General features: G+C 44.4%; 1 protein-coding gene across 1 annotated transcript in view; it reads left to right on the top strand.

Annotated features, from left to right (window-relative positions):
* The first annotated feature begins 17,786 nt into the window (after nucleotides 1–17,786).
* fut8b (fucosyltransferase 8b (alpha (1,6) fucosyltransferase)) overlaps nucleotides 17,787–26,860 on the top strand; it is a 70,709-nt gene continuing 61,635 nt past the window's right edge. Inside the window, exon 1 of the mRNA XM_076155137.1 lies at nucleotides 17,787–17,967. The gene's annotated coding sequence lies outside the window, so the exon portion shown is untranslated. The remainder of the gene's footprint in view (nucleotides 17,968–26,860) is intronic.

Below are 26,860 nucleotides of genomic sequence, written 5' to 3'. Positions count from 1 at the left end.
CTACCATCTCTGTGAATTACACACACTTTCCCCTCAATTATTTCGCCCTCCTTATCCCCCTCTCAAGTGGCGATGAAGCCAAATATATCCACACACAATCAAACTGTTTACGAAAATGTAATTGCGGCGCTTATCAACATGCGGTACACACACTCTGCAAGGTGAGAGGAGGTGGCGACGAGTTCACTGTCCCGAGAAATGATGGACACCTGGCCGTCCTTGACCTCCAGCAGGGGAGGGTTTGACATGATTGAAAGGTAAATCACTTCCCCCCGGATAAGAATGCTGAACGCACACAACTCATTACGGCGGGGAAAGCAATCATGCCATTACCGAAACTATAAGAAGGCTGGTGTGTGCCGCAGGAGGGCACAGACAGAGTGAGTAGCTGGGTTGTCATAATACCAGAATTATGATATTCCTTACTATTAAAACATTAACGCACAAGTCATTAAAGTCAATGAGTTTATGGCCTTGAACTAAAAGTGCTCCGTTATAACTTTGATCTTTTTCTTTTAAAACTCTGGCTCAACATCTCTAATTTATACCAATTCATAAAAAGTCTTTCCCATCAATACTTCAAATTTTCTTTGTCAAACTGACATAAATAAATCACAGTGAAGTCCTGCAGAATTCAAAATAGCTAATAGTTTCTACAGCGCTAAACCAGGCAGAAACTAAATGAAGCTTCACTCAAGCTGTGCTGTTCAAATGTTCCTTTGCGGGCCAAGAAAACTCAGACTCGCCCGCCTACTGCATTAAGTTTTGCCTGTTTGAGGTTCTTTGCACTAAAAAACATGTTTATATTGTTTTCTGCCAGACTGGTTGGACGTGGGAAGCAGATAGAGGCAGGAGAAGTGAACCCTCGTTGGTGGAGGCAGGGATGCACAGATATTGCTTGTTATTTAAGTGTCATGGTAGTTTGAACTGCATCGCTTCATAATAAGGCTATGATGTCATTTCAACCAAGCGTGTTGAAATTGAAAACGTTGATGTTAAACGAATCAGTTTGACCATGAAAGTTCTGCTTCTTGGGTCTTCACTTTGCCGACGACCTAACAAAGAGTCATCCCCACTAGCAGCACAGACATGACCCCTGACCCCTGACCCCTGGGGTAAAGGTTTGATCAGAGAACCCAGTTGCGATTTGCTATCGATTGTTATTCAAATAAGAACTGTTTCCTAATGAGAACGCAGTGTCTTGTAAGATCTATTAGTGAGGCTGTCGGTGGGTTGGCTCGGCGACAGGAAGATTTGTTTTCAGAAGATCCGAAAGGACAGAGAGGAGGAGGGGGAGGAGGGAGAGGAGGTGGAGGAAGGTCGCTGCAATCCCCCCAAAAAATATATGGCTGCACGCTGCACTAAACAGCAAGAGATGTTTTGGCAGAAGAAAAAAAAAAAAGCTTTGATCATCCCTTCTGTCTTTAGCCCCTCCCCCCCCTGTGGTGTCACAGCAGAGCTCTCTGCGCCTGAGAATCTACGTTCTACTGCTCTGGTCTGATCGCCCGCCTTGCCTTGGGGTGTCTGGGGCCTGCAGCACGCCAACGTAAATCCTCCCGACTCCTGACGGCTATTGATTAGGTATTCACATCCTGCCTCCTGCCCGGGGAGGAAACCACTCTGGCCTCCTTCGCTCTCTCCCACATCCTCCACCCTCCACCCCTCCTCTCCTTATTTGCAGTTGCACTCCTACCAGCAGGCTTTCACAGAGTTATGACAGAATATATTAGGCATGATACAGACAGAGCTCCTCGCTTTTTCACACAGCTCCACAAACAATCTCTACCCCCCACCCCTGCTTTGTTTACCCTCCTCTCCTCCTCCTCTCTCTCTCTCTCTCCGCATCTCCGGCGTCCGTCATTACTCTCATCTGGCATTTTCTCTTTGTCACTCCGTCGCATCCCATCCCTCTCTCCTTTTCCAAACCCGTGGCTCTCGTCCTCAGGGCCTCTCTCCGGGACGAATTGAGCACCGGGAATGTAATTACCACCCACTGAGGTAATGTGGGAGCGTGTGCTGGTTACACGTCAGCCCCGATCATGATAATGTATGCAGATGAGCATAGGCGGGAGGATGGATGTAGTGTTTTCCCTCAGTGGGAGGCCTAAACTTAGCTGACCCAGCGTTCACCTGCACCAACTGCAAGACACCAGCCATAAAATGCTGACAAGAGTTAGAAACTAATGTAATGTTGCATACACAAACAATAGACAACCCTCAGGGGAGTCTGAGAATAGCTGTAGTAACACAGTACCACACACACACACACACAGAATGCAGACTTCAAACGGTGCAAAGGGAAAAGGTCGAGATGATTAGTGCGTTTCTCTCTCATTGACCTCGTGCTCATTTTGCCTCCCTGGTTGTTTCAAGCAGTTTGGCTGGGATGGAAATGGCACGGAAGCTATTAATAGACCAGATGTAAATAAAAGCTTTACGGTCAACAGCGTAGAAGTGCAGGCGCCAATCGAAACATCATCTTTACGGCCTCGCTCCATTCCATCTCAATGCAGCAGTTTGCTCCACGTCTTTACAACTGCAACTGGAGTTTTATATAGAAAAGAGTGTGATGGAGTTTCCAGGTCAAACTGGATTTCTTCTACTGCACTGGGTCAATAACAGCAACTCTGTGTGTGTGTGTGTGTGTGTGTGCGTGCGTGCGTGCGCGCGCTCGGCGGGTGTGTTATTTCGGAATGTGAGCCTTCAGGGGTTTGTTGGAGAGAAGGAAGTGTGTGTGTGTGTTTTTGTTTGTTTATATGTGCTCATGGAGGGAAGGTTAGAAAGCAACAGAGAATGTGGCTGTGGGTGAGCTGCTGAGTCTGTGTGTGTGTGTCAGAGAGAGAGAGGCTGTGCATTCAAGATTTTTGTGTCAAAGTGGGTTTAGGTGTGCGTGTGTTTTGGGTACCAAATATGTGTCGATGTGTGGAGGTAGTGTTGTCAGTGTGTGTGTGAGTGTGTTTGACAGATATGGGGATTACTCGAGTGTAGGTGTGGGGTTTTTCTGTGTGTGTGTGAGACAGAAATACGTATGCGTTCATGATTCTGTGTGGCATGACTTTGCCTGTCATACCGTACTGTATGTGCTGTGTGTGTGTGTGTGTGTGTGTGTGTGTGTGTGTGTGTGTGTGTGTGTGTGTGTGTGTGTGTGTGTGTGTGTGTGTGTGTGTGTGTGTGTGTGTGTGTGTGTGTGTGTGTGTGTGTGTGTGTGTGTGTGTGTGTGTGTGTGTGTGTTCACGTGACAGGGGAATCCATCCACAGCTCGTCCCTAAGCTGGAAGGCTTCCCAGGAGCCTCTGCTAACCCACCCCAGGCTGATTTAGGAAGCTATCGATTTCATCTTCCTGCGTTGTTTTTTTCCTCTTTCTCATAAATAGCAGATCAAACTCACGATGGCCCCTATTTGTTTTGTTCTGCTTCTCCCGGAGGCCGTTCACTCTGACATTTTCCACCGCTCTTCCCTGTTACATGAGAGAGAAAAATCATCTCATATTCTCTCATATCCTCCACGCATCAGCAAAAGCAATACATATGATGAAGATGATGGTGGCAGGCAGACACGGGGCGAACACGATCACGGTCGTAAGGAGGATCACACAGCGCCGCCTTGTTCTTATTATGTTTCCATTTTGATTCACGTCGCAGCAAGATCAGGAGAAATGATGGCAGTGGCGATGATGATGATGATGATAGTGAAGATATGAGGATGTAGCGATAATGACAATCAACACATACTGAGGTTGATGAAGCTCGTGTTAGGTAAGTTATTAACCACGGTAATGATGATGGCGGCGATGAAGATAGCAATAATTATAATGAGAAAGACGATGACAGCCGCGGCGTTAATGGCGACGACAATAACAACCGCAGCGGCGATGATGGGCCCGCGATGAAGACGAGTACGATGATAACCTGCGATGATAGTGATTGTAATAATGATGGCCATGTCGATGTCAGGCTGGGTTGAAGATATTACCAGTTTGATGATGACGGCGCCGCAGATTCCAGACGACGGTGACGGATACATCGGGGACGGAGGAGAAGACGGCGATGGCGGTGATGATAACGAGGCCCGTCAGGCTAAGGTGTTATTTCGGGCGCTGACATTTTGGCCGCCTCGCTGGGGATCATTTCATCTCTCAGCTACATCGGTCCTGTATGTCAGTGTTCCTGACCTTAGGTTTGTCAGCGGGAGGAAGCACACCGTGGTGGATATGACTCTAATGATTATCTGACATGTTGTGTTATGGAATGTTTTTGTTTTAAAGCTTAAAGTGAGAGCCGGGTGATATATCGATAAAGCTTCACATCATAAAGACTCGATACCGTTTGACTTTATCTACCTTGAGATCCGGAGATTCAGAGGTGGAATGTTGTCTTAAAAAGTGTTTTTATATCAGGGGTTTGACGTTAATGTTCCAGCTGAGGCCGATGAAAAAGATAAGGAGAGAGGACAAGCAGCATTTTTGTAAATATGGAGAATGCTCGCGATGTATTTGAGGAATTCAGAATCAAGAAAGAAGGTGTTAGAGGAGCTGTGAGGAGGAGTTATGTCTCCGTCTCTCACTGATGAAGCTTAAAAGGTTATTGACAAAAATGTGACAGAATTTAACTGTTGTTGTCATAGCGCCACCATCAGGTCGACTTATGATTCATTATTTTTGCTTGAGCAGTACCTGCGCCTGTTTATCAAGTTTGCTTTCAACAGACTAATTCATTTATGAGATGCAGCACATTCTCAAGAATGAGTCGTGCATTTTGGCATTTTGGCATTTTAGCATTTTGGCAGCCAATTATACAAAATATCAAATAACATAGACATTACTTTTGTTCATTCGTTGGTCCAGACATGCTCCACTTCTACAAAAACAGTGGTTACGCAGCCAGGCATTAAACGCCTACATCCAGGAATCCAGGAATAAAATCTATTCTATGATTTACAGATCAAAAGTTACAGGCCAAATCTTAAAAGTGGTTCTTACAGCTCCATTATCAGGCTGATCAGTCCAAACCTTTTATGGATTCTTTCCTGGATCAAGTCCAACCTGCCCGGCAACTTTCCCTGAAATCCATCAATAACTTATTTTTTTTTTGGGAGATGCCGCTCACCGAACCTCCTTGGTGGAGGTACAAATTGTTTGCGATGCTTGATTTTGTTCCTGTCACGCACCCGACAATTTTGGCTGCTGATGATGAAGAGGAAGATGTCTGTAATTAACTGTAAGTGATGTACCAGTAAAAAAAAAAATAAAAAATGCTGCTAATTATGCTAATGATGTAAATGGCATAGAGAGAGGAGATTATAAGGAGCAGAGATATCAAGTCTGAATCAGAGGGAGCAGAAAGCAGCGACAGGCTAACAGTGATTAACTAGGGGGGCCATCTTGTCTCTGAATAATCCCAGCGAGTGAGCAGACGCTCATTTCCATGTCGGGGGGCAACAGCAGCACAAGACAAGCTCCCAGATGATGAAACCGACAGTGTGGAGGGGCTGAAAAGCAACCATAGCAACCATTCACGGCTCTGTAATATCAGCGATGGCACACAGAGTCCAAATTAGTTACAAAGCTTAGCGTCACAGTTGTATTTAAGTAATTTCTCGCTGAGTTATCAACCCGATTTATCTCCAAAAATGGCGTTCGGATTTGTCTCAGGCACGTACAGGAACACAGATGCCGTGTTGTTCCACTCGCACAGAGGCCGAATCCCCACAGATGGGCTCGTTTCCCTATGCAAGAGGAAACGACACGCGTCTGAGCAGAGTTTGGACACTTTCTCCACTAATGATATAAGAATAAACGCAAATTAATTCCTTCGGGGACCCTCACACACACACACACACACACACACACACACACACACACACACACACACTCTTTCTTATTAACTACGATTATCTGTTCATATATTCAGCGCCGTGATTTTAACTGCGCTAATGTCACTTTCAGGCTTCTAGTGATAATTAGCTCGGGAAGAGAGGAAACTCGCTAAGCTGTGTGTGTGTGTGTGTGTGTGTGTGTGTGTGTGTGTGTGTGTGTGTGTGTGTGTGTGTGTGTGTCACCTTGTGATGTGGACATTAAAGCGCAAAGCTGCATCAAATGTGAAAGGATTACTGTGTCTAATGTGCCTCCTCTGCCATTGATTGTGGTTTCTTGCAATTGTCCAATGTAATTATGTCTTTGGAGCACAGTAGAGAGCTGCTGACCACAACTTTGCCCTGGGACAAACTGCCAGCAGAATAATAATAAAGCACAGCATGAAAATTTAGGCCAGTTTCCCTCCGTCTTAGGTCTTTCATTCAACAAGAGTCGGACAGAACAGAATATGTTTGTATCATTTTATGAAAGGGAAATTACATTTAGATAGATGACAGGACGACTCGGAGGGATTTTCTCGCCGTAGGGAAGGACGAAGTAGCCGTATTTGATATGGATGGAGTTAGAGTTTGTGTTGTCTGCATGAGAGGGTGAAAGCAGGTAAATGGGGGGGCCAAATTGAACCAACGAGTGAGCTTTGGAGAGGTTTAAAGTCTTTGGAGTGAAAGGACAGAAGGATCGAAAGAGAGATTTAAGGCGAGGGAGAGGTGAGTGAGTAATGAAGATGGAGGGAAAAAAAACGGAAACTGTCAAGAAAGTGTGGAGACAGAGGATGAATGTTTGAGGCTATAGCTTTAAAAAAATAAATAAAATAAAACTCTCATAAAGGCAAGCTGGCTTCTGGCCGCAAAGGAAAATGGAAAACGGAGGCTTTGAGCCTCAAAAGTCCAGGGGGAGGCGGATGGGAGTGAGGTGGGACCCTGTGAGGCTGAGCAGGAGGGGGGCGGCTGCCTTGCTTTGTGAGAGGAAAACTTCTTTACAATGGTTAAGGCAGGGGCTGACTGGGTTTAACTCCAAAGAGTCCAAAGAGAACTGCAGCTTTCATCTGCGGTCTTCAACAGGAACTCCAATCCAGCACACCTTCTTAGAATGAAAATGTGTGTATTCACCATCCAGAAATATTCATCGTGTTCCCATTACGTGTGTTCGGCCGCGTGTTTGTGCTCAGGCTTCGTCCTTCCGTTACCGCATTTCTCTCTGCGTGAGTTTACATCTAAGCTCAAAGCTTTGCCTTTAAGCGGCGTGGGGTAGAGTTGTTGCGGAAATGAGCCCACTGTGATGACATGACGAACACGGGGCTCTGCTGATGGTAAACACGTCCCATCTAGCCGGGGCTGCAGTAATGACTACAGGATCCTGCTGAGGCCTTCCTGCTCCCGTATTACTATCTCGCGTCAATGTCAGGCAAAGACGAGGAGGGGGGGTGCAGATGAAGGTGAAGGATGTAAAATCTGAGCCACATATCTGACAGGTATCTTGGAAAATAAACTGCTGTATTTTGGAACGTTATTTAGACCCAAAGCATCTCATGGCTATATTTTATTCAGCAGAGATTCTGTCCATTCGGAAGGCAGCAGGTCTTAAGCGATGTAGTCCAGATGTTCCTCTTCCTCCTGCGCTTCCTAGGGGAGCTCTGGATGTTTGAAGGCCAGATGGCATACTCTGCCTCAGGGTTTCCTGTCCAATTGGACTCGCTCTCCCTGACCTTCTCAGGTGTCCAGGGGGCATCTTGAAGCACCTCAGCAGGCTTCTTTCCAGGGGGGAAAGGAGCAGCGTTCTGATGTCTGAGCGTCTCACCTTGATCGCTAAGGATGAATCCAGACCCCCTACAGAGGAAACACATTTTTCCCCTTTTTATCCACAATCCGAATCCAGAACCTTTAGGTGAGTTCGGCGCCTTCACCTTCTGGCTCAGTTATTCTTCTTCTCAGTTTTTTCTTTGCTGAACAATAAAAGCATATCAATGGCCTTGAACAGCAGTACCAACAAAGACCTACGCAAAATACTCACTACCAGTTCTCCTCGTTGTTTAAAACTTCATTTACTTTCAAACTAGACTGGATCACCAGAGGACACGAACCCTGTAATCCGTTGCCTGTCACCGGCTGTGATGTAACATGCATTCCTAATGCCGTCGCAAACGAGCCGCCGCCGCTGCAATTCAGCGTTTCCATAGAGAGTCTAATGACCTCGCATTGGAAATGTCTGACCCTCATCCCAGCTGCGGCGGACACGCACGCTGGAGGTTACAGCCAGCCAGAACTGCAGTACATCAACGGCGGGGAAAAAAACCCAAACACAGGACGCAATCCCCAGGTCACCCAATGGACAGTCACCAATCCACAGCTCTGCCTCCGGCCAAATATATATAATACATGATTTACTTTTCTTAGATCTGTGAAGTACGGCAAGATGGAAGATAGCGAGGGGAACGCCAAACACAGTTATTCCTCCACCAAAGCGCCACAAATATTTGTCTCTCAACTGCTGAGGGATCAGACGCTGCACGGATGTGAGCGTCAAAGGGTGTGAGTCCTTGGATTTTGAGCCCTCGGGCTTTTCAGAGATCCGGGCTCACCTCTCCATTAGCCATCAATCCTAAATGCCCTCATTATTAAGCAAATTCATCTTGTCAGAGGCACGGGCGAGGTTCAATTTAGGTTCTTGATCGCCATCCAGCTTTATTGAGTGGCCTCTCTCCCCCCTAGTCAGAGGGAGGAGACGCCCTTGCCAAACGAGGCTGGCACACAATGAGGGCCGCCATCGACATCTTTACGGCTTCATCCTCCGCCGACTTTGTGTATGCTTACACAACATACCCTCGCATACCGCTGAGTCATAGCGAAGCACCAGGAATTAGTGTCATGCAGGAAAGGAATGAATATGCCAGCTTATTGTGCAAATTTTGGTCTGAAATCGCATCGGAATGACAGCCGAGCGGCTTTCATTATAATATTTTTGTCTTGTTTGCTTTCCATGTAAACACCACAATGAGTCCAGACACTCAAACATGCACACACACCACCCCCACCTCCTGCCTATTATGGTGTTGGTGCAGGTCTGTGGGTGGCTCGTGTTGCTGCTTTGTGTTCTTTTAAACTCGCGATCAGCGGGACAGGAGCCCCGTCTCCGATCCTGCTGCTTAGCAGATTCCAGACAGCATGGCCACCGCGTGTGTTATCATTAACGGGGAAGCAGATAACAGGCAAGGAAATAAACATGTGACCACCTGGCTGCTGATTTGGCAGGGCGGTTTTTACAAGGGAGACACTCAGCACCTCGCTCAGTTCACAGCCCGCACAGGCACGCAGGGAGACACAGACACTTGCACAGAATATAAATGCTATCTTTCCAACAACTTTGCTGCTGCACCGCCCATTTACAGCAAGAGATCTCCCAGATAACCCATTATCTCTCAAATTAGAATAGTCACTCAGCCAACTCCTCTTCCGCATATTCTTTAACGCCGGCAGATTTGTGACAGTTACAACCACCAGGATTCAATTTAACTCTCCACTTGACACGCCGAGTACAAGATGGTGCTTAAGCGTCTCTCTCGCTCTCACACAAAAGGTGGCATTCTTGTCCGATACTCGAGTCTCAGCCGCTGTGTTTAGCACCTGTTGGAGGTGTACAGGGGAGGTGACCTTACATGCATCGTTTACAAGGAGGCATTTCCATCCTGACAGTAGCTACTGATGACTTTCACAGTTGCATAGCTTTGTTTCCTCATTAAGTCTAAATGTCAGGTAATTCCACAGAGGGGGACGCTTGTCATTTATTAACCTAGCTTGCAAACAGTAAACACAGGAACTCCCATCAGCCATAGATTGGCGAAGGTAGAACGATGCTGCAGCAGATGCCGGCTGTCAGTTGCCAGAGGGGATTTCTTAGAATGACACATCATAAAGCCGGTGTGCTTTCATTGATCATCTAATTGGTGACGTTGTGTGTGTTTGGGAGTGAATTGATGCCTCTGAGTTTTGAAATCCATCCATCCATCCATCCATCTCATTCTCCCTCCCTCACTCCCTCCCTCCCTCCCTCCCTCCCTCCATCCTCTATACCTCATCTTTCAGCATTCATTAGCTCAGATGTAGGAGCCTGAACCGGTCAAATTTGTTTTCCATTTCCTCTAACATGCGCGTTTCTTTAGAGCGCGGTGGAAAACCGAGCACTCAGTATGTAAACGTGATGTTTGCATACTTGACATTTTCCCAGTGATTACTGTTAAAGAATCGTGTTGTGTGAAAAACAAACACACATCAACCAGAGCAAAGAGGATTCTCATCACATTTTGTATTCATTTTCCACTGTTTTGACAATTTCCTTTCATCAGTGCATCGCAGCACTGATGAGACGAAAACAAGTCAGTTTGGGACGCAGTGATTTCCATTGGAAACAAGTCAATTTGTCTCAATAACACACAGGACTCAATCCTGCCAAATAAGCTGTTGTTGTGTAGCAACACTACTCACATCCTGTCGACCACACTGACCGTCTAAACATACATCGCCTGCTTATGCATGAATCACAAATGCGGAATGAAGACAAATTCCCTTCACGATGACCTACATCTTCCTCATTATTACTCATCAGCAACAGGTTGATTCGATATTGTTGACACAGCCCGGGTGAGACAAATATGAACAATTTAGCTCTCTTTTCAGCCGCATTGATTAACAATCACTGTGAGAATACTGCAGTGCCGCAAAGGCGAGAGACAGATATGTTTTACCAGTGATTAACAAGGAAAAACTCCTCCGCTTCCAGTATGCTGGGCAAAACGCACTTCCACTTAATGAAACGGATGCTAAAATGAAAAGCTTTTATAATGAATACATTATGAGGACATACCCAAGCATATTGGCTTACTCGCCTTCATCATCCTGATAAATGTCCCTGTGTTTTTAGAATGTGTTTAGCCTCATATTCATCAAAGGCTTTCTTTATTTTACCATCCACTCCTGGTGCTGGATTATGTATGCCGGGACGTAACCCACGGACGCAGAAATATTTTTCATCTTTAATTCCTTGTGAACGAGCTCTGGTGGGTGTGAGGGATGTCAGAAGTGCTCCGGCAACCCTTTCTTCTTCATCTGTCGACTGCTTTAACGTTGACGCATGAAAGTAATCTGTTGACAAGTGGCTTTAGTAGTTGCTGACGATGAGGAGGAGGATGAGAGTGAGCAATGTGAATGGACACAGAGGAGAGTATTATCAGTAGTATGTGTGTTTGTTATCTTCTAAGTATGCTGGTGACTGCAGTGTCGTCTGTGTGAAGAGTCTGCTGCAGTATGAAGAAGCTTTAGTGACACCTGCTGGTTGCTTATTGAACTTCTGTAATCGCCGTGTTTTATCTGAATTTGACCAAGAGCTGAATCTTCATCCCTGACCTAGAATCAGGACAGCAGACACATTTACATATATGCCTGGAGGAAGTCTTTGATTTGGTTTTGGCCATGAAATATAAAACAAGCAGAGTTAACACGTATTACACACTGCACATAATAAAACAAGAGAAGAAGAGAGAAGCTGCGTCCTTACACAGAATAATGTTGAATGGGATAAATGATCTATAATGATGTGTGTGTGCTTGCTGCTGTGCCCCTCTGATATGCAGTGCACGATTTTTGAGTGACTGGCAATTTTCAGAAATGATGTTGCACCACCACCTAGCGTTAAATCAAAGAAATCATGAATTAAAGATGAATCATAGGGGATGTTTACTCTGCGGGAGAAGAAAAACAGTTAAGGTTCTGCTCACGATCGCAAAAGAAGCCCGTAGTGCACAGTCCCTGATGTTTAATGCCGCAGGTCTTTACGACTCTAATGAGAACAAATGGAGAGGGTAATCGTATCTAACATGATTCTGTCGGGTATTGAAAGAGGCAAGGGCAACAGAAACTAGGGAGAAAATCCTAAATGATTCAGGAGGCTCAGGGGATTAGAGATTGTGTCTATAATCCCCTGTCGCAGTGACGAGTCTTTACCAGAACCGTCACTGTGATGTGTGTAGCAGTGTCTGGTAGGCGGTGTGCAGACCGGATCAGGGTGCCGCAGAGATGTGTGCAGGATGGAATCACTTGCTGAAAGAGTCCCGGGGAAAGATTTGCTCCCGGACGCATCCTTGCAAGCACAAACTAAAGACCAGATCTGTCTGATGTTGGTACTTACTTCGTCTTGCTTGCAATGGGCCGGATCTATAGATGAGATTGTTAACCTGGGCAGTTAGGTTTACTGAAATAGCAATCTGCAATCAGCACAAAACCCCATCAGGCCTGTCCTCCCCCGTCTCTGCTTTACTTTCAGCCCATACGTCTGCTCCTAAAAGGACGACTTCAGAGAGTTTCTGGTCATTTCACTGCTTATTGCCTCATTCCTCATAACAAAACAAGAAACTAAACTTCCCACAAGCTCGTAAGCCGTTAGGAGAGAGAGGTAGCACATCCTTCGTCCTTCCTCATGGCTTTGACTCTTTTACGAATCTCATTCAAATTTGAGGAGACATGATATAAACAAACACACATTAATGATTAGTCCGCAAAGTTCCAAATGAAGCTCAACCATACAAATCTCCTCTTTGTGCTCTTAGTTACCATGACTAGGAATGAATAAATACACAGAAAAATGTAGAATTCAAGTTATACATGTTGTTAACCAATATATTTTACATGACATTACTACAAATATGCAATATAGTCAGAAATAAGTCTTATCTAATGAGTGAATAATTCTATAATGAAGTTGCGCCCTCCAGTACACTGTGTGTGTGTGTGTGTGTTGTGGGATTACAGTGTCCATCATGACCAGACTTAAACACACTATATACTATATAACAAAACAACTCTGAATTACTATTTAGTATGACTGTGACTTCATCAGTGAATTGAGCTGGAGAGGTAAAATACCTGACTAGTTGCCACGGCAGGAAGACATGGGTCAGTGTGCAGTGCTGTGGGTCCAGAGAGGAGCAGGATTGAGATCCACGGCTGTTCGGGACAGACATAATTATTTCCATTGGCTATTCCATTGCTTTATTTTATTACAAACCCGTTCCCCGTGGCCAGTGTAACGTCCTAAAAAGACAGCAATGATCACTTCTGTCTCTGGTGGCATTCCGCCTGTTTCAAAGGGGGATTCCATTCTCAAAACACACACAGACAAGTAAAAATAATGAATGAGTATATTTCTAAATACAAAGATTTGATTTTGATTTGGAGTTCATCAGGGCTCCATCCTGGGGTCCCTTCCTTTTTAACCTCAGGCATTTTCATTTGACATCCCAGCTTGAATGATGTGTAGATTTTAGACACAGTATGAGTGTGTGTAACAAAACTATCCGAATATCCAATCTGCTGTGAGTGATTGCAGCGTCACTGTGATGTAAACAGATACTTTAGCAGTGTTTTGCTCAGAGGGCGTGAGCAGCCACAATTGTTTTGCGGTTCTAAGCAGTCGTGCGACCGACAGAGCTCAAATCACGTCAGGCCATGTGACACGACTCTCACGACACCACAATGTAAACCTTACAAAGTTGTTGAATCAACTGGGACGGCCCACAGGTAGAGCTGATCAAATCTCTTTTGAGAAATGACAAAAGCTTTTCAGCCTCTGATTGTCGCCTCACCGCAGAATGTTTCCCTTTTGTTCCTCTGAAGTGCAGATTAAACTGTGGAACTCGATATCTCCCTTTCTTTTTAAAGTAGAAGGACCTCCAGGCAAAATATCTGAATATTTACTTTATAACACAGCTTTTGATTCAAATAAAATTAGTTATCTCCTTTTTTTTACGATAGATCCCTTACCTATCTGTATCTGCAGTCCCAATAGGGTTTATAATCCTGTTTATGACTCTATTTATGACTTAATTTTACATTTAATGTTTATTTTTCATGACTTTGACTGACATCTCTATGCCAGAAAATAATGGTTATTGCTTTTATTTCTCACGGGATGCAAACAAGGCCTTTAAAATCAGTACAGCGCAATATATACTTATTTATATCTGTGTGATAGAAGAACATTCACAATTGTACGTACAATTGATGTCGACTTCTATCGAGTGTCACATTCTGTCCCCACTCATGTCCCGCACTACGTTTAGTGAGATGAGATGAACATTTAGTGCCCATATAGCAAATATTTGCTGTCACAACGCATTGATTTCTTAGTCCATTTTTCTCTCTCACTCAAAAACAGCATCTGACACCACATGGACTCTGTTCTCCATTAGAATCTCCTCCTGTGTCTCTCACTCCTAAAAGGTCAACAAAGACAGCAAAGACAGCAAAGGCAGGAGTGATCAATCTGCCTCTGTACTACTGAGAGAACGCCTACCATGACGACAAAGATGAGATAATAAACAACACTCTTTTGTGTGTGTGTGTGCTGTGGATGCTAGTAAACCGACTCTCTGAACTACAAAGATGCATTCAATTCCCTGGCAATGAGCTCATGTTATAGTCAAAGCTCCACTGAGTCACATCTTCCATCTGTACAACATCCATCATACAACGCAGACAGTGTGATGTGTCCTATTGAACACAAGATGGTGCTATTGTGTCAGTAACATGAGTCAGGGCTCATTCAGTCACACTGGATGGAAAATCAGTGCTTACTGTTTCCTAAATGTAGCCGGGGGGTTGTTATTGTGAATCAGCTCCTCACCACAGGAGTGAAGCTCACGAGTTGTTTTTATCCTTTTTTTTCAACACGGATAGCAAAAAAAATGAATGAAATGATTTTGTTGTGTCAATTTGATTTAGTTGTGAATAAACTCTCGCACCCTTGCTCATAACAGGCTGGACAAAGTTCAAAACAACAACAGAATAACCCCCAGGGACGACACGGCTCATTCACAGTCAATAGCTGCAGCGCCTCTATGCCTCCTGCTCCTCTGTACGACAAAGGAGTGGACTAATAAACATCATCTGAACCACGATTGTCGAGCACCAAACAAGCAAGTCCCTACAGGGACAGCTGCTGAGTGTAATTATGTCCATCCTTTTTATAACCGTAGTTTATAGCTGTTGACTGATGACGTGGCGAGAAACAACTCTGCCAACTCAGGTATCACACTCATAAACCCAAGCGGCTTCGCAACTGTACCGTTTCCTTCACAGCGTTAAAGTAATCTGTCTCAAAAGGCTCGGACTCACTTCAAAACTTATGATATGCCTGGGATTATGCTCGGAACTTTTAGTTATTGCTCTTATTTGTCACATTACCCTGATCCAAAGATGAATTCATTGCTTCTGCAGAAAGGCCAGGGTAAACAAATATGATATTTAATATTCTTGGAGTATAACTTAAGTTTGACATAATGGAAGCAAATCTCTTGGGGAAATTGTAACATTCTAACTTTCTAACTGATGTTCTTCTTACTGACAACATTGATCAGCATAATTAATAGTAAAAGCAGTACTAATTGTTTCTCATCTGTTGCTGTTGTGGCCACAGCAGTAATAATGAGCTGCAGTAGTTTGGGCTTTTGTTATTTGCAATATAGAGGAGATGATCATGTTTCTGTGATATATTTTGTCTTGATTTCTTCACCTGTATTTAATATTCAGTCTTACCAAACATCAGTGAATACTTAGCTGTGTGTGTGTGTGTGTGTGTGTGTGTTTGCTGGTGTGGTGTTCGTTTCCATGCTGAGCCGTGTAGTAATTGTTAGCTAATTATTAAATTGAAGCTGGTATCTGAAAAGTGCTTCTCTTGCTCAACTCACACTGAAGTTTATCAGTCATTTGGATAGTGACATTCAATTGGCACTTGACTGAAGCCTGGTGGCCTCCATGTATCTCACTTTGGCTGCCCACTGCTTTACATATTTATTAATTTATATTTATAGTTAGTATATATAATGTATATAGTTTATTCTGTTTCTTTCTGTAAATATTCTGTATTCTGTATATATAATAGTACACTTTTGCACTTTCTGGTTGGATGCTACTGCATTTCATTGGCTTGTACCTGTACTTGCTCACTGACAATGAAGTTGAATCTAATCTAATCTAATCTAAGTAGGTAAATGCACTGATAGAATCCACACGTAGGAATCAATGAAGAACTAATCTAACCATAAATCAGATGCTTGATTTGATCGTACACTGACAGGAGGAAGCCGCAAACTGCCAATTACCGCCAGATATCTGATTGTCTGTCTTTTTCTTCTTCTTCTTCTTCTTCTTCTTTCAAGCTGTTTTACTGATCAAACTCAGATTAGATCTTCAGAAAGCTTTGGTGCTCAGAGTACAATGTTATCCCAGCTCTGTGTCTGGGTAGTATCAGCTGTAGTTGAAGTAAATGGGGGATTGGGAGAGATGTAATAGAACAAAATGTGGCACAAATCACTTCTGCCAAGGAGATCTCTAGTTTTTAAATAGGAGAGTTTGGGAGGTGTGAATGAAGTGTGATCACTGCGATGGAGGCGCCCACTAAGCTCTCCAGGGACACCCGTTTACATCTGTCATCGCTGTAACACTGCACATGACATCATGCTGGAATTCATGCAAACAGACACCCACGCAATCGAGATTTGAAAAGCTGCATTGTTCCTCATTGTTAGATCAGCTATTAACGATTGTATTGATATTGGTCATCAGTGATTGATTGTAATCAGTGTTTTTCATGATTAATCTATTTTTATGACAATTCTAACATAGAATTCCTATTTTGCAGTATTTTAGCGTATATATGGTTGTTGGCGGTGAGCATTTGTGTCTGTAATGCTGCGGCATCGGCCAGGCCTCCTTTCCAAGAGTTATTCCAATCCAGACAGTTACCAGGATAAATAGATAAAGTGTGAGAGACATGTGAAAAGCATCCCTATCACCCTCAGTCAGGTGAAATAAACAGCTGATAAGATTGTCCCTGGGTTGATTCCCACTGTAGCATTGAGTTTATCATGCAAAATAGAGTGTAGGGTATCGTTTGTGTTGTGTTATCAGTCAAATGAGGGAATGGAAATGTGACCAGCTGCCATAGAAGATGTAATGGATGAGCAATGGAGTTGACAATGAATTAAAGCCTTGTGAGTAATGGGCAACGTGATAGAATGGATTCAGAGAGTATCACATTACGTTTTGGAGTAACCATGTCAACACTGGATATGACAGATGAGGGATCTCCTTGACTGTCAGGGGCTTTTGGTTTGATGCTGTTCCCGCACCGGTGCTGTGACACTCTGATGGCCGGGAAGAGAGTCACACTGCCGGGGGTGGGGGAGTGAACCCTCCGGCTCGCACGGTGATACCGGGCAGTCTGCCAGTCTGCCAGCCCGACTGCAGTACAGTAAACTGACGCTGGTCTGCGCACTGCAGCCTACACTCCATCCGATTCCCATCATCAGACAAGACTCCATCACCCTCAGTAAAGCCAGCAGAAGGAGATAGAATAAAGCAGGGCCAACGCACACTGCCTTCAAAATAAAACCTTGGGAATGAAACCAATGGGCATGAGAAGTGAAGAGAAATGGAAGGTGATTCATGAGGCAAACCTGTATAAGTCGGTGAGTGTAAAATGAATAGATACAGTTCACCAAACGCATTACATGTGAACCCCGATTACATTTGTATATTTAGAATTGAAATAAATTGACCAAAAAGTCTCACTTGAACCAGATGAAAAATATGTCGAACAATTATATTTTTTTTGCTGTGACCGATCATTCGGAAGAATGTATGGGGAATATCCAAGACGAGACAAAGCATTTGCTAAACAGGAATATTCCCCTTATTACCAAATTACAACATTTACCCTAAGTAAATGCGCCGAGGGTCCCTTTTGATTCGTATTTCCCGAATAGCGTCCTCTTTGTTCCAACGGGATCGCGTATTATTCTGAAAGGTTGACACCGGAAGCTGCGTTTTTTCCGCACTGTGGTTGTGTTGACACCGGCCATCCAGCGGGTCCCCTCAGAGCAGCGCCGACTGCCGTATACCCACAGACCCCAGCTCCCCTTTAGTTCCTGTTTCCGCCGCAGCTTTTCTACCCAATTTCTGGAGCAAAAACCTCGGCCGTCGCTGTGTCACATCAAAGCCTCCGCAGTCCCGCTTGGATGCTGCTGGAAGCCGGCGTACCACCCTAAGGTAGGCAGCATTAACCCCTTTTTTGCCAGGCTGTAACGGAGCTACGGCGCCGCTACTCAACCTGTACGTATCCCCGCTACATCCCCGGCCTGTTGACTGCGTCGCTGTTGATATCCCCGGTTGGCAGATAGCGGTCACGGCAGGCAGGGACAGACAGGGACATTAGAACGACGCCAAAGATTTCCGCACTCCACAGTTCACTGATTCACGCCGGGTTTTGGGTGCTCATGTTGGAAATAATGTGGTTATGGATGTAGCTCACGCAAGAGCGGGGTTGCTAAGCCAGAAACATCCCGGTCCGAAGCGATACCTGGACCGCGCAGTGTGAATGAAGTGGCCCCCCCTCCTCCCCTCCGGCTAAAGCTATCAACAGTGCTAAAAGCGTATAGCCTCTAAGCTAGCTGTGTGTTTGTTTGTTTGTTTGTTGCTTTGTCTGGGCCACACAAACAACTCATTTCTCTCTCAATTGCTCGATTTATTTGACCTCCATCCCGGGTAAACAATGGAAGCCCAGACACATGACACGGGGGCTGTTTGACAAGTGTGTGTGTGACCGTCCTCTGGTGTGTGTGTGTGTGTATGTCCGTTATTAGATGATATGAGTGACTAGCAGACAAAGCAGCATCTTGTGTTTTAACCTCACAGCAGTCATTGTTCAGTGTTAATCACGGCAAAACCCCGCCGTGCGTTTGTTTTAAGTATCTGGAGGTGTGGTTAATGAGTAATAAAGGCCTTTGATATGTGATTATGAGAGAAGGCTGCTCAGATTAGTCTCTTATTAATGGTTTTTGTTATGATCCATCGCAGCAGAGATGTTCAAAGGCAGTGGGTGCTTTTGGAGGCTTGACTCTCTCCCGCATCACAGCGTTTCTGCTTCCGTTTCTCTATTAGACAATACACACTCTACACATTGGACATTTTGATAGATGGCCTCGGCGCCGTCTCTGGCAAAGCTCGAGGTTTGACAGGGAGAGGAGACCGGTATCTCTGAGCAAAAGTGCCACCAGATGGTTTCATGAAATACACACAACTCCGCACTGTTCTGGAGTGTATAGACGGTTAGAACAGCACCGTGGTTCCCAGAACTGAAGCTGAAATCGAAGCGTGGAGAGCAACAGTGCTGTGTAAAGCCTCTCTGTCTTGATTAATACGGCACAATCGATGAAAAAGTACAATATTCTTATTGCTTTCTCGCTAAATTCCTTTGCCATATTGATGAGACAATGGTCTTTGCCTTTATTTATACATTTGTGTTTTGCTTGACTGCAGTATTTCCTAGAACTTAATGTTTGCAGCTCATATTGCAAGACATCCTTCAGCTCCACAATGCAGGCTGTAATCTGTCTTTTGTGACAGTATAGCGTCTGACAATAACATATTCACTGGTAGTATTATTTAGTGCCGCAATTGCCTCCTGGTTTCGATCCGTGTGCGGCCAATAACCATTGTGCTCTCATTTGAATCGTAGTTGCTGACAAGGGAGAAACTCAACACGTATGGACAACTAATGCATCATTAATGTTATCTAATAAAGTCAGCCATGGTAACTGGAAGCAGATTGATTGGGTTAGTTGCCCTAATCCATCCATGAATAAGTAAACAGCCATATATACTGCGGTGACAGTTCGATAACGTTGCGTGCATCGGGAAAGGGAACACTTCCGGATTCAGGTCGCTGGAACTGCGGTTAATCAGGTAGAGACCTTTCTAAACTGTCGGGGGGGCGGACTTGACTTGTTTCACACAGAATGCTTTGCCTCGTAGAGAATTTGCTTACATCCTTCGCTAAATCATTTCAGAATGAATGGACAAAGGCCATGGGTTAACCTTCGTCCCCAGTAGTGGAGTGGGGAGAATAAGATAAGAGGGATTCGTTCAAGGTTGTCATTTCTGATGAATTGTTGCGAGATGCTGGGAATTGACGAATCAGGTTTGAAGATGTTGACATGATAAGGAGATTCTTCAGCTTCTGGTTGATAAGTTTATTGCAGAGGATAATGAGACCATGTAACTGCTGTAACCCATGACACCGCCTTTTGTGAAATACAAGAACATGCTCCATGAAGTAGTCACCATTCCCACATCAGCTGCTCTGTTCTCATTCCCTTCCTATCTCTCCTCCTCTCTCTCTCTCTCTCTCTCTGCCCTTTGTGCTTCCACCCTCCAAGCGTCGTGCCACTGTCTGTCTTCATTTCTGACTAATGAGTTCATTAAACATATTAGCGTTGCTCTGCCAAAGAGGTTAGATGTGGTGCAGTGAGCAAAAATGGGCATTGAGACATGTCGCAGGTTTGTCTGTATTTAACACGGTGAGTAAACGTCACGTGGGGCCGCCACCGTTTCTCTCTACGGTCTTGTGTAGCGAGCCAGTTAAGTTTTATTTCAAAAAAGCAGCTGGATTTGTTTTTTCATTTCAATTTCGTCTGCAATACCAGGCTGTCACCTGCGCAGTAAGTGCCTCTGTTTGCATGAAAAGGCATTCTAATTTCAAGCATCACAGTGTTTTGGCTCAGTGTACAGTGTGTGTGTGTGTACAGTGCTTGACATTGGCTTCAGCTTGTTGTGTATACATCCCCTTTTGTCCCAAATATATCCTTTTCTTACTGAGGGATGAGAAGAGAAGGGAGGAAACAAACAGCATGTTTTCAAGGCACGCTTCCAGGGTGTAGCATTCCTCATGCTACATGCACGAAGAATAGGGAAGATCGAGCAATGCGTGTAGCAAACTGCTGTTTCAATGCTCTAAATGCGGAAGGCTCTTATGGTGGCATTGTTTTGTCGGAATTCATCTTTGTGCATTGTGTTGCTACTCCCCCGATCCCAGACATTGTGGTGTAAATAGAGCAGAAGCTTTGCTTTTGTTGCTCAGGCTTTGAAGAAAGGAACGACTGTAAATATTATATATGTATCCATGAACACACACACATTTGTGTGTGTCTTAGAGTTAAAGAGTCTGTCAAGATGAGAGAGAGAAAGATAAGCTGCTTTATGTACCTTGTGTGCTTCAGTGTCCATTGCTGCCTATTGTCTAGCATTTGTTTTTGGTTTTCTGTCTCATCTACCTTCCAGGCGTTTAAAGGGATGGCAGCTGGCAAAATGATCATGAATCTGTTAAGATGCACAGCAATGTCTGGTGCATTAGGGCATTAGGTAGATTTCATAGATTGCACGCCGTGGGCAGTAACATACCTGTAGTGTGGAGTTTCTCATATCCTTATAGTGTGCATCCATTCTAAAGGGCAGAATCTGCAGGGAAAGGCCTTCTGCCATCACTCTTTCCCTGCTCTCATCCTGCCAGAGGCCCATTATTATCTGTATTGTAAGACAGAGTGTCTGTCTAGCGATTGTACGAGCCAATCACAGGGTGAGTGTGGAGCAGGTTTCCATGGAGAAAAGCGAGCCAGGCCATAAGACTGGTGAAGCTCAGCTTGAGCAGGCTAGCCTAGCCTGATCCAGGCTGATAGCAGCCTCCAGCAGCTGAAAACCAAAAGGCCCCAGCAGGCCTGCCCTGCCATCTGCCTGTCCAAATGTCTAGATGCTGGTCTACCTGTCTTACCCAGCTGAATGTCCAGGGAGGTAGGGAGGAAGAGAAGGGAGCTCTGAATCAGTCAGACGAGCACAATAGGAGGTTGTCCTGATGGCCACATTATTGATCATCAATCAATGGAGATTGTTTTTGACACAGAAAGGGGGGGGGGCAGAGGGACAGAGAAAAGAAAGAAGGTATTGTATTTATTGTTGATATTGTTGTTTTTTTTACTTCATTTGAAGTGAGCCAGAGAGAGAGAGAGAAAGGAGGACTGAGATCTTGAAGCAAAAAAGGGAACGTAAGTAAATTAAATTTAAACAATAGGGTGAAAGACAGGGCAACAGCAGAGAGCCACGGCCGATGACATCAGTGTTGTTGGTTCGGTGATTTTAAAAAAGGGAGAAGGGGACATAGCCCTTAAAAGCCACATGGCTTCAGGTTGGATTTGTGCAGGGACTGGATTTGGCCGAAGCTATCTGAGGTGGTATCTTAGGTGATCTCTAATCAGTCAGAGATCATGACCTGGACTTCCCCTCAAAGTCTGTTGCTCCAGCACTATTCAGCCCTGCAGGGAGGGTGCCCAGACTGCAGTGCACTGGCAGAGTTGTGTGTGTGTATGTGTAGACTCGCTGGTGTGCTTGCCTTTACTGTATCTCAGTGGGCTTCTGCTGCTGCAGCCTGAGCAGGGAAATGGGTCTTATGACATTTCTGCTCACCCCATCGGAACTGCCCAGAAATAGGCAGGCATATACCATCCGGACGTGAAGCTGAAGCTCTCATTCCCCTCTTTTCATCTATTTAACGGGAAACACTTAACTGTCTTTCGCTGCATTTCCTCCTGTATGCGTTTGCATTCATATGTATCATATAGCATATATACCTGTACGAGGGATGGCTCACATGCTCATGGGTATAACACTCCACATTTTAATCTCTTCCGTCACTGTAGGCTGTCCAGCACAGAGCATGCCCCCATCCAATCACCCACCTCCCCACAAAATGTCGTGATGCTCAGTGCCCATGGCCCATGAAACAGCCTTGTTAGTCCCTCTGAATCCACAGCATGGGTCAGAGCAAGCACAGAGGGCTAGAGGGATTCAGGGATGTTGGTAACAAGACGTATTACTCTCAGGTCTCGGGTGGCCCATGGCATCTAACTAAATATAGGGTGTGTGTTTATTAATATGGATATAAAGCTCAGGCTCCTCAAAGTACTAACCTACACTAGTGGCTCGCACTTTGGATGGAACAGAGATTTGGATTTTTGCAAGAGGCAGATGGATATGGAGGGGGAATTAGTTGAAAAAGAGGTAGTAATTGGAACAGCTGTGAAGCTTGAGGCACAAGCAGTCAGAGCACCCACCCTCGCTTTGCTACTGCACCTCCACCCCATCCCAAAATTCAAAAAATCAAAAAATAAAAAAAGAGAGAGAGAGAGCCAGATGCTGGCCATTAGGATCGTGGTGCCCAAACTCACTCTGCGGCTTCAACACGGGACTTGCGTTCCCTCAAAAGACACAAGACTGTGAACTGACAGAATGGGTGCACTTCCCTCACTTGGGTAGATGTGGTGTGTGATAGGTTGTGTGACAGGCCATGTTTATGCATTGAAGATTTGTTGATATTATTCTGTTTTCATCAAGAAACCCATACTCCCAGCAGCCTCTCCATCTGCATCAGGACACACGAGGACTGCTGAATAGCCTCCATTGAGGAAGTGGTATTTGATCCAGTACCGGTTAGTACTGGGTGGCCTGTGCTTGACCTCCACATAGGTCGGGTGAGGGTTCAAGTGCAGGCCCTGGAAAGAGGACGCTGGAACATGATGAAAGACCGGCATTATCTTTCTCCAGGGCAGGGTACTGTTTATGTCACTGGTGCTTCCTGGAAGGTCGTGGTTTGTTTACCAAAGCAGGGACAGTGTTGGTGGGTTGTTTGGGAATATGATGATAACTCCTGAGGGGTAGATTCATCTCTGTGACCTGCAGTTAGGGACAAGAACATGGGTTCAGCTTCACTACAGCGTTCCCATAACTGGAAGGGATTTCAGCGTTCACTTTGCACTAAGCCACTTTGTCATGTCTGCCAAGTTCACAGGAGGTGAATGTGTGCGAGTGTCTGCCTCTATGTTTTTAAAAGAGTTCATTGTGAGTGTGTGCGACTTGTGCCGTGTGTGTTACTGGCGGTTGGAGGTGTAAAGAGGCGACTGAGAGGATTTTGAGATATAGTAGAAGATTGGCCTGATTGGATTTCCATGGCAGGAGTGTCACCTGGCCCAGCGTGGCACTCTGGGAGACAGCGGGATAGCAGTCAGACAGCACTCAGACTACACACTGTGAACACACACACACACACACGCATACATACACACATGTACAGTCAAATTATACTACAAGATTTAAATTCACTCTGTAGATGCAAACTTTAACTTACTCCCTGATACTAAGTTCACCAAATCCATGTCTCAGATTCCTTTGGCAGATTCCCCCTTGAAGGAAACGGGAATCTAACCTTTATTCACTCATTATTGTTATAAACAGCCAGTGGCAGGTCACCGTACCCTCTACTGTTTTGATAGAAAATACAATAAACATGATATCAATTTATATATTCAATACAGTTCCAGCAGAGTTCAAATTGAGTTTGTAACAGAAACATTTTTGTCTACTGAATATCAACAAGTGTCAAGTTTTGTTATCAGTACTTTGGAATAACACGATATTTTTAACTCTTCATCTATCGTACAGGGGAAAGTAGTGCTATACCAATGTCTTCTCTTTCAGTAGATTTAAAAGACAAGAATGTAATGGAGCTACAAGACTCTTTGTGTACCGGGTAAGGTGCATCTGTAGATACAGCCAGGTCTTTTCTTCCTTCATATACGGAGGTCTGTGACCCACAGTTATATCGATCAACTTGTTCAAGCTTTTTCTGTGGTGGTTGTTGAAAGGCACTCTGGGAAATATAGGAAATCAGTACCTGACGCTGAATTAGACAAGGAATGCTGAGGGAAAGTGAAAACGAGAACAATCGTATAATAACTCTTGAAATGCATTGTTTATCGCATATTGACCGCAAAAGTGTAAGACTATCGTAGAGTGGATTGTTTTTCTTCAAGCTATTCTTTTCTCAGGACGCTCCTGTTGGAATGAGTTAGCTTTAACTGAGGACATGAGCAATGGATCCGTGAGTTTACAACGCATGACCGTTAACTTTAACAATCCGTCTTAAAGGGTAATAATTATTCTGATGACTGCAAGTACGCCTTCAAGTTAGTTTGTAGTCTAATGTTTTAGATTTTATTACCTGGATGTACTAAATGTATTTTCTTACAAATAGAGACGGTAGAAAACTTAAACTCAGAACTTGAACTCTTTCTTTTATACATTTGACCTTATTGCAATTAAATGTAAATGTGCTTTAGCCGTGGACATACACAGAGTCAGATGCTCTCTGTGTAAGCACATATGAGATGCAAATGAAGGCGATTTACTCAAATTTAAGACATTTGTATGCCTTAATAAATCAGTTTACCATAGCAAACTGTAGATCTGTTTCCATGTATACACATCGTTTGAAGAAGCAGAGATATTGTAGCTTTACAGTGCATGTAAACGTACTGTGACCTTTGAAAGGACTTGGCGATGACTCACACCTGTTCCTTTTGCACACCCAAAGTAGTAGAGTTACTGCTACAGCTAAGGTCTGCAAAATGTGTACAAAAGTCTGACATCAGCATGAGTTTATTGTTTACAGCATTTGCAATATGTTGAACAGTCATAAGGTTTTATTAACTTAATAATGCTGGTTGAAACATTTCCAGGAGCTTCGCTTTTACTGTGCTACTCCAATCGGATTTGCAAATGATGTCCCGTCTCTTGTTCTTGGCATATTTTAGTAATAACCTCTATGTGCCAGCAATGTTAATCCCTAATGCTTTGGTTTATGGATCGAGTTATGAAAAATGATTTGCAGTGCTTGTTTTGCAGTGTTTGTTTTCCTTTTATAGGTATTCCATTTTCTTTTCATATTGCAATATCAATATAAATTGGATGTACTTTTCCGGTCTTGTCCAGTTAGTAGGTCGCACGAAGAAACCATATTTGTGCAAGTCTAATAGTGTGAAAGCAAATTCATTGCAGAAGTGGAAAAGGCTGCACACTCTCACACGAACAATAATCACAATGACGAAAGTCTTAAATGAGCTTTACAAAGTGTGTTGGACTCATGAGCTTTGTCACATGTTTTCCCCTAGCCCCTAACATTCCATACTATGTGATTTGTCTACTGCAAAAATGACTTCATTCAAAAAAGAGATGTTTGACCGCTTCATGTAATAATCTGTATGTGTGTGTAATAGCAGATGAATGGGTCCTTCCATTACGTCGATATTATATCCTTCTTCAGGGCTAATCTACCTTCAGTACAGAGCCTGATACAGGTGGAGGTCAAAGTAGTCTCTGGCGTCTCAGAGGCATCGGTCAGACATCTCGTTCTCCTTTCATCTCATGATTGGTTGAGTGCACGAGAGACTAAGACAGAACACACGTTTTTATCAGGTTGGGGTTTGGGAAATTCCTACGCCACTTTTTTCTCTTTTTAATAGGGGAGTAAAAAGTATTAAACAGTGCTCTCACATTTTAGATTTCTTCCTGCCCTGCCCTCCTTTGCATTTGTTTCTGTCTTCAGCAGTGGAATTTGTACTTTCCTGATATCTTGGTATCTAGGTTGTAGGGATAAAAACTTTGGTCCATGTGATCTTGCCCTATTGCCCCGGCTGAGGTTGGCTGTTAACCCTGCACGGCCTTATCTCAAAACTCAACTCCTCAACTCACTACCACAAAACATTCATAGTCTCCCCCATTGTTCCCCAACAGCCTCAACATATCACCTCTTTACTATTACATACTCTGCTGTCTCCACCTCTGACATTCTTCAGCATTTGAAAGAGTGGCAGCACTGGCATTCACCTTTGGCAAAGCCCTTGGCAAACCAGCATGAGTCCATTTCCGTCTGACATACCTGTCAGGAAGCCCCAAGGGGGGTGATCACATGGGCTCACTCTCTCCTCTCCCTTTTCCTTTCATGGTGGTGTGGTTGCATCCCCCAAAAACCTCCAGTGCCTCTCTTTGCCAGTACCATCGAGTCCAAAGTGACTTTCAAGGCGTCTTTGGCCTTTTCTCAGTTGTAGCTTTGGTCCCGGAGAGCGATCGCAACATGCCACTCAGATGTAGGAAGCGCTAATAGCACTCAATGAGATGACACAGCAGTTCAGGGCCTATTATCCTGGTGCAGCTCAGGGAGAACAGAGGCGGAGAGAGACTGACCAACCATGAACTCCAGATGAAACGTTCCCCATGGAAA

This window comes from Genypterus blacodes, unplaced genomic scaffold, assembly GCF_046128005.1.
Source record: "Genypterus blacodes isolate CSIRO-AG114 ecotype Tasmania unplaced genomic scaffold, CSIRO-AGI_Gbla_v1 ptg000064l_1, whole genome shotgun sequence".
Classification (NCBI taxonomy): Eukaryota; Metazoa; Chordata; class Actinopteri; order Ophidiiformes; family Ophidiidae; genus Genypterus; species Genypterus blacodes.
The sequence above is the reverse complement of the archived record's forward strand: the minus strand, read 5'-3'. Positions and strand labels throughout refer to the sequence as shown.